Raw genomic sequence first — 9,353 nt, 5'->3', positions numbered from 1 at the left:
GCCTGGCCAGCGACGGTCCCAGTCCGGAGCCTCCGGTGGATTGATGACCGGCTGGTCTGTTTCCTTCGGCGATGATCTGGCGGCCCGGTTTCTCCGTGAAGCGTCCATTCACCAGGGCCGCCACCAAAGCGGAGGATCTGCAGGCGGAGGGGTCTACGATCCGCTCCAGACCGCCCGTGAGGGATGCCAACCCCGGGACCCCCCCTTTAGGAGTTCAGGTTTGCGGCCAGAGTCCGCACCTTTTTGGGGGGGGGGGGTACTGTAAGCCCTGGCCATAGAGAGGCTTATTTATTCTCTATTTTGGTTTTGGCCAAGGGTGTGATATAGGGTGGGCATTCTAGTTTCCTTTATTTCTATGTTTGTGTGGTTTCCCCAATCAGAGGCAGGCGGGTCTATCGTTGTCTCTGGAAATTGGATTTCATATATAAGTTTCCTTTTCCGTTGGGTTTTGTGCAGTAGTTAGTTTTCTGTTTAGTGTCTGCAACCTGACAAAACTGTTTCGGTTTTTCACTTGTTATTTGTTTGAGTGTTTTTCAGAATGAAAATATCATGAACACTTACCACGCTGCGCTTTGGTCCATAGCTTTCCGAAGAGGGAGCTTACAGCTTTATTAAATTGTACCCCAAACACCAGTCTCAACATCAAACGTGAAGGAGGTCGATCCAGGATGCTGGCCTTCTTGGACAAAAAATATGCTGTTTTCTTTCAAAAGCACGGAAAATTTCTAAGTGTCCCCAAACTATTGAAATGGTAAGTTATATTGTATATTTAAAAAAAAAAAGAAAAATAACAATACGAGGCTATTGGTGACAGGGTGTGTATCAGGATCGAGTTCATTGTGCAAGGATACAGTGTTAGGCAAGGAAATTGACCGGTAATATGTACATTTAGGTAGGGGTAAAAGTGACTATGCGTAGAGGATAATAAAACAGCGAGTTAGCAGCAGTGCTAAAAAGGGGGGGTCAATGCAATAGTCCGGGTAGCCAGTATTAGCTGCTCAGGCAGTTTTATGGCATGGGGGTTAGAAGCTGTTATTAAGAAGCCTTTTGACCTTAGGACCTTGTTGCTGCGGTATCGCTTGCCGTGCCGGGGTAGCAGTTTTTAGGGGCCTTCCTCTGACACCCACTGGTTATAGAGGTTCCTGGATTGTCAGGAAGCGTGGCTCAGTGCATGAACTGGGCCGTACGCACTACCCTCTGCAGCTCCATGCGGTCATGAGGCCGAGCATTGCCATACCAGCGGTATGCAAAGAAGCGTGCAAAGCTTGTCCAATCAAGACAAAGGGTCCGCTACTTTGAAATTCTCAATATAAATATATTTTGATTTGTTTAAACACTTTTGTTACTACATGATTCCATGTACGGGAAATATACGTCTCTAGCTTCACATTTTGGCAATTCGTTCCAGTCTACTGGCAGCAGAAACTGGAAGAAAGGCGGCAAAGGAGGTGTTGGCTTGTGGAGATGACCAGTGAGATATACCTTGGCTGGAGCACTTGCTACAGGGGTGGTGTTGTATCGTGACCAGTGAGCTGAGATAAGGCGGAGTTTAACCTAGCATGACTTATAGATGACCTGCGAGCCAGTGGGGTTCTGGCACACGAATATGGTAGTGGGGGCCAGCCGTCTAGAGCATACAGATCGCAGTGGTGGGTGGTATAAGGGGCTTTGGTAACAAAACGGATGGCACTGTGATAGACTGCATCCAGTTTGCTGAGTAGAGTATTGGAAGCTATTTTGTAGATGACATCGCCGAAGTCGAGGATCGGTAGGATAGTCAGTTTTACTAGGGTAAGTTTGGAGGCGTGAGTGAAGGATGCTTTGTTGTGAAATAGAAAGCCGATTCTAGATTTATGAAGCAGATGCTCTCCTGCAGAGATGAAGCAGATGCTAAGCTACAGAGCTGTTTTGCTAGCACAGACTGGAATATGTTCCGGGACTCTTCCGATGGCATTGAGGAATACACCACATCAGTCACTGGCTTCATCAATAAGTGCATCYATGACGTCGTCCCCACAGTGACTGTACGTACATACCCCAACCAGAAGCCAAGGATTACAGGCAGCATCCGCACTGAGCTAAAGGGTAGAGCTGCTGCTTTGAAGGAGCGGGACTCTAACCCGGAAGCTTATAAGAAATCCAGCTATGCCCTCCGACGAACCATCAAACAGGCAAAGCATCAAAACAGGACTAAGATCGAATCGTACTACAACGACGGGCTCTGACGCTCGTCGGATGTGCAGGGCTTGCAAACTATTACAGACTACAAAGGGAAGCACAGCCAAGAGCTTCCCAGTGACACCAGCCTACCTGACGAGCTAAATTACTTCTATGATCGCTTCGAAGCAAGTAACACTGAAACATGCATGAGAGCGTCACCTTAAAACACTCAACATTCACAATGCCGCAGGGCCAGACGGATTAGCAGGACATATACTCCGAGCATGCGCTGACCAACTGGCAAGTGTCTCTCKCTGTCTGAGTCTGTCATACCAACATGTTTCAAGCAGACCACCACAGTCCCTGTGCCCAAGCACACTAAGGTAACCTGCCTATATGACTACCGACCCGTAGCACTCACGTCTGCAGCCATGAAGTGCTTTGAAAGGCTGGTCATGGCTCACATCAATACCATTATCCCAGAAACCCTAGACCCACTCCAATTTGCATACCACCCAAACAGATCCACAGATGATGCAATCTCTATGCACTCCACACTGCCCTTTCACACCTGGACAAAAGGAACACCTATGTGAGAATGGCTTTTCACTGACTACAGCTCACGGGGGCCCCTCACGGGTGCGTGCTCAGTCCCCTCCTGTACTCCCTGTTCACTCATGACTGCACAGCCGGCACGACTCCAACACCATCATTAAGTTTGAGGATGACACAACAGTGTTAGGCCTGATCACGACCGAACGACAAGACAGCCTATAGGGAGGAGGTCAGAGACCTGACCGGGTGGTGCAAGGACAACAACATCTCCCTCAAGTTGATCTAGACAAAGGAGATGATTGTGGACTACAGGAAAAGGAGGACCAAGTACGCCCCATTCTCATTGATGGGGCTGTAGTAGAGCAGATTGAGAGCTTCAAGTTCCTTGGTGTCCACATCACCAACAAACTAGAATGGTCCAAACACACCAAGACAGTCGTGAAGAGGGCACGACAAAACCTATTCCCCCTCAGGAGACTGAAAAGATTTGGCATTGGTCTCAGATCCTCAAAAGGTTCTACATCTGCACCAACGAGAGCATCCTGACAGGTTGCATCACGGCCTGGTATGGAAACTGCTCAGCCTCCAACCGCAAGGCACTACAAAGGTGTAGTGCGTATGGTCCAGTACATCACTGGGGCCAAGCTTCCTGCCATCCAGGACCTCTGTACCAGGAAGTGTCATAAGAAGGCCCTAAAAATTGTCAAAGACTCGAGCCACCCTAGTCATAGACTGTTCTCTCTACTACTGCAAGTAGCTGTACCAGAACACCAAGTCTAGGTCCAAGAGGCTTCTAAACAGCTTCTACACCCAAGCCATAAGACTCCTGAACATCTAATCAAATGGCTACCCAGACTATTTGCACTGCCTATTTGCTACTCTCTGTTATGATCTATGCAGAGTCACTTTAATAACTCTACCTACATGTACATATTATCTCAATTACCTCGACTAACCGGTGCCCCCYCACATTGACTCTGTACCGGTACCCCCTGTATATAGKCTCGCTATTGTTATTTTACTGCTGCTCTTTAATTATTTTGTTACTTTTATTTCTTATTTTTTGTAGGCATTTGTTTCTTAAAATTGTATTGTTGCTTAAGGGCTTGTAAGTAAGCATTTCACCGTAACGTCTACACCTGTTGTATTCGGTGCATGTGACAAATACAATTTGATTTGATTTGATTTGGAATTGGTCAGCCCCTGTGGATTTCTTGTTGTCTATTGCTAGCAAAGCATCCAGGACAACAAAAGCTTTGACTGTTATTTCTCTGATCATTCAACAGGTTTCCCTCAACAGCATCCAGCCCATTATTATATATAGGCTTAGAAATCCTTCCAAAGATATAGCCAGCTGAAATAAAATGGTGATTAAATGCATCAATAACGTCATTTTTTCCCATAATGAGGCCTGTGTCTCAAATTAATTTGTTGTGGCGGAGAGGAAAAGGTAGAACCCTTCAGGGATTTGACAGTTTTCCAGAATTTAGCCGGGTTCCCATTACAATCCGAAAAAGTGGTTACATAATAATCCAATTCTAAAAGCTTGCCAGTCCGAGCCTAAGCCTGTGTTCCTGGCCATGACTCCAGCATCATCTCTTTTATGAATGACTTCTGATAATTCCAGAGTGTACCAGACAMTCGATCTACCTTTAACCCTTCATTTTTTGAAGGGAGCATGATTATCCGCAATAGTATTGAAGACGTCTGCAAAAYGGCACAAAGCTAAGCCAGGATTAGGGATAACTGAAATACAATCAAGGTCACTAAAATTCAGGTAATGTAAAAAAAAAAGCCTGTTCACTGAAGTTTTTAAAGTTCCTCTTTGTGATGACTCGAGGCTTAGATTTTTGTATTTTCATATCTCTAACACAAACACCTGGGCAATGGTCACTAATGTCTTGTACGAAGACACCAGTAGAAACATATTTATRTGGTGTTTTCGTTAAAATAAGATCAATCAGAGTTGACTTTGAAGGATCTTTAGGGTTGGGCAGTGTAGTCTTAGTCACCAGCTGGGTTAGGTTTAGATCATTTCATATGTCTTTTAGATTGTCTGAAGCCTGCATTTCCCAATCATACTTAAGGTCACCCAGGATAATAACTTCTGATTTCATACAAGAAGACAACAAACTAGTTAACTCCTTGAGTGCACAAAGGTTAGCTGAGGGAGTATGGTAGACCCCTATAAAAGTTATGGATACATTTTTTCCCCAAACAAAGGCTTAAAAATAGAAGCTCATTTTTTGCCTAGGGAAATTGATTTCAGTAAAGAGACAGAGATTTTTTTTTTTATAAGAATGGCCACTCTCAGAGTAACCAATAATGGAATGTTATAAACTTAGGTTGCTATCGTGCAACAGCCCAAGCCCTCTAAGTGATTGGGAAATCAAGGGGGTATTCAAGTTTATGGAATTCACATTTTAACTCAAAGCACTYAGTGTGCAGACTACAGCGGGCTTCTCTTTCGAGCTAACAATAGCAGATTTAAGAGTTCAAATGAATGGGTACAAGATTACAAATGACAACACCCCTGGAAGTATAGACAACAGCCTCGGACACCTTGAGGCCTGATGTGAGAGGGAGCCCGGGGGGTACTAGCCTGTGGTAGGAACCCCCTGAGCTGGACCCCTAGAAGACGGATGAATGAGCAAGAATCTCTGGAAGCAAGTGGGCGAAATGGATTCTACAAMGTGTCCGAAACGTTCCACAGGGATTTGGTCTATGCTGACACGATGGAAATCACGCAGTTGCTACAGATTGGACAGCGGTARATTCATGCTGCAATCATCCTGTTCCATCTCATCCCAAAGATGCTTTATTGGGTTTGGTCAGCAAAAATGTTCAGATATGCTGTGGCATTCAATTGTTGCTCAATTGGTATCAAGGGACCTAACGTGTGCCAGGAAAACATTTCCCACAGCAGTACACCACTGATGTAGAGGGTAGTATCCTGTATAAGACAAATCGAAGGTTTATCCAACTCTAATTAAAAAAAATTGCTGAGTAATTCAGGAGTCCATGAGCTCATGACCTCTCTCTCTCTCTTACACAGACAAACAAACAGTCAAACAAAATGTTAACTTCAACTTCCCTGACTACTACCTCTATGTTGAGCATCATTCAGGAACAGGACACAATGCAGAGCTCTACTCTTTCCAACAGTGACCACACTGTAAAGCAACCCAGATGGTGAAATACGTCCTTCATCAGGACTGAACCTCTTAAGGATCGGACTCTTTTTTTAAATTTTCACCTAAAATGACATACCCAAATCTAACTGCCTGTAGCTCAGGACCTGAAGAAAGAACATGCATATTCTTGATACCATTTGAAAGGAAACACTTTGGAGTTTGTGGAAATGTGGATTTAATGTCGGAGAATATAACACATTAGATCTGGTAAAATGCAAGGGAAAGTTCACTATGTACTATTCCAGGTTAGGCGCAAATTCGATTTTGGCCACTAGATGGGAGCAATGTATGTGCAAAGTTTTAGACTGATTCAATGATCCATTGCATTTCTGTTCAAAATGTTGTATCAAGACTACCCAAATGTGCCTAATTGGTTTATTAATACATTTTCAAGTTCATACCCTTGCACTCTCCTCAAACAATAGCATGGTTTTCTTTCACTGTAATAGCTACTGTAAATTGGACAGTGCAGTTAGATTAACAAGAATTTAAGCTTTCTGCCCATGTCAGATATGTCCCATGTCCTGGGAAATGTTCTTGTTACTTACAACCTCATGCTAATCACATTAGCCTACGTTAGCTCAACCGTCCTGTTAGGGGGCACCGATTCCATAGAGGTTTTTAAGCAATCACACAACTCCTGCTTTATTTCCACATATAAACATAATTGTCCTGCCAACTCTCCACATGCTTCAATTCCAACCCCTCGTCTCCATCACCACTCTGCATTACACGCTGTCTGGGAAACGGCCAACAGCAAATGAAACAGCCAATGGAAATTGCCAGGGCGCCAAATTCAATCAACAGAAATCTCATAATTCAGATTTCTCAAACATACAAGCATTAGACACCATTTTAAAGATAGAATTCCCGTTAATCCAACTACAGTGTCCGATTTCAAAAAAGCTTTCGGCGAAAGCAGAACATATCATTATGTTAGGTCAGCAACTAGTCACAGAAAGCATACAGCGATTTTCCAACCAAAGAGAGGAGTCTCAAAAAGCAGAAATAGAGATAAAATGAATCACTAACCTTTGATACTCTTCATCAGGTGACACTCCCGGGACAACATGTTACACAATACATGTATGTTTTGTCGATCAAGTTCATATTTATATCCAAAAACCTCAGTTTACATTTGGCTTTGCCTCCAAAACATCCGTGAATTTGCAGAGCCACATCAATTTACAGAAATACTCTAATAAAACATTGATAAAAGATACAAGTGTTATTCACAGAAAAAAAGATATACTTTCCTTAATGCAACCGCTGTGTCAGATTTCAAAAAAACTTTACGGAAAAAGGAAACCATGCATAATCTGAGTACGGCGCTCAGATAACAAATCAAGCCAAACAGATATCCGCCATGTTGGCAAGAAGTCAGAAATAGCATTATAAATATTCACTTACCTTTGATGATCTTCATCAGAATGCACTCCCAGGAATCCCAGTTCCACAATAAATGTTTGATTTGTTCGTTAAAGTTCGTCTTTATGTCCAAATAACTCCTTTTCGTTCGCACGTTTAGCACAGTAATCAAAATACACGATGCCGTATCACTAGGTGCAGACGAAAAGTCAAAAAGTTCCTTTACAGTCCGTAGAAACATGTCACACGAAGTATAGAATCAATCTTTAGGATGTTTTTAACATAAATCTTCAATAATGTTCCAACCGGAGAATTCCTTTGTCTTCAGAAATGCAATGGAACTCAAGCTAACTCTCACGTGCATGGTCATCTCATAGCACTCTGGGAGAGACCTTACTCAATCCCCTCTCATTCGCTCCACTTCACAGTAGAAGCATCAAACAAGGTTCTAAAGACTGTTGACATCTAGTGGAAGCCTTAGGAAGTGCAATATGACCCCATAGACACTGTGTATTCGATAGGCCAAAAGTTGAAAACTACAACCTCGATTTCCCACTTCCTGGTTAGATTTTCTCAGGTTTTCGCATGCCATATGAGTTCTGATTACTCACAAACATCATTCAAACAGTTTTAGAAACTTCAGAGTATTTTATATCCAAATCTACTAATAATATGCATATATTAGCAACTGGGACTGAGTAGCAGGCAGTTACTCTGGGCACGCTTTTCATCCAAACGTGAAAATGCTGCCCCTATCCCAAACAGGTTTTAAAGCACCGCATAACGTCAGACTTAAAAGCAATAACGACTAAATAAAACACACGGCGCCCCAAGTGCGGCCAAACTCATTTGAAGGAACACCTCTGCTGCTTTCCTCTGCTCCACATTCAGTTGTCCTATTCCGTGCTAGATCTACTGTCTCTATTATATTATGACAGACCAGCTAGATCTACTGTCTCAATATATTATGACAGACCAGCTAGATCTACTGTCTCTATTATATTATGACAGACCATCTAGATCTACTCAATTATTTTATGACAAACAAGCTACATCTACTGTCTCTATTATATTATGACAGACCAGCTAGAACTACTGTCTCTATTATATTATGTCAGACCAGATAGATCTACTGTCTTAATTCTATATTATGACATACCAGCTAGATCTACTGTCTCTATTATATTATGACAGACCAGCTAGATCTACTGTCTCTATTATATTATGACAGACCAGCTAGATCTACTGGGCACCCTTAGCAGCATCGGCGGAAAGCAAATGTTTCTGGTTTTCAGATAAACAGTGTTTTTCCACCTATCTTTCGTTTCCCCTGAAAAAAGGATGTGTGGACTTTCTACGCCTGCTATGTTAGGTTATACACCAGGTAATCGGGGAGAAGAAAAGGACATCACAATTGTGGTACACTGCTAATAATAACGTGCATACCGCTATTGCAGCCTTGTTTGCGTGCTGGGAGAGCGTGGCTCTGCTCAGTAGAAGGTGCCTGGAAAGGAATGAGTGGCAGTCCTCCTACTTGCCATTCGTGCCCTGGTTGACAAGTTTTTTCTCCTTCACTATGGGACAGCCRGTGGTCATAATACACACAGTATTCATGGTTTCTGCCTCTGCTGTCTCTCTGAAAGTGTGCATCCAACCCAGATGCAGTCTTTAGTCAAAATGGCTAACTAGGCCTAGAGAAGGTATTTAGGTCACACGTTGAATGCAGCTGGTCTGAATTTTCTCAAGTCATAAACTTCAAAGTCTAATTAATCCCAGATTATTATTCTTATCAGAGGCAAAGTCAAGGTTATATTATATAATTATTTTTCGGCCTAGGGCATACTTATCTAACATGTAACATTAAAACCACATTTTGAACCAAGGAMAATGTGATAATTCTTAATGAGTAACCATCTATTAATCTATCACACAGTCATTGGGCGGCAGGTAGCCTAGCGTTTAAGAGCGTTTGGCCAGTAACCAAAAGGTCTCTGGTTCAATTCCCCGAGCTGACTAGGTGACAAATCTGTCRAAGTGCCCGTGAGCAAAGCACTTAACCCTAGTTTGTGAATATTT

Source organism: Salvelinus sp. IW2-2015, linkage group LG33 (genome assembly GCF_002910315.2).
Source record: "Salvelinus sp. IW2-2015 linkage group LG33, ASM291031v2, whole genome shotgun sequence".
In the NCBI taxonomy this organism is placed as follows: domain Eukaryota; kingdom Metazoa; phylum Chordata; class Actinopteri; order Salmoniformes; family Salmonidae; genus Salvelinus; species Salvelinus sp. IW2-2015.
Note: the sequence above shows the minus strand (reverse complement) of the source record.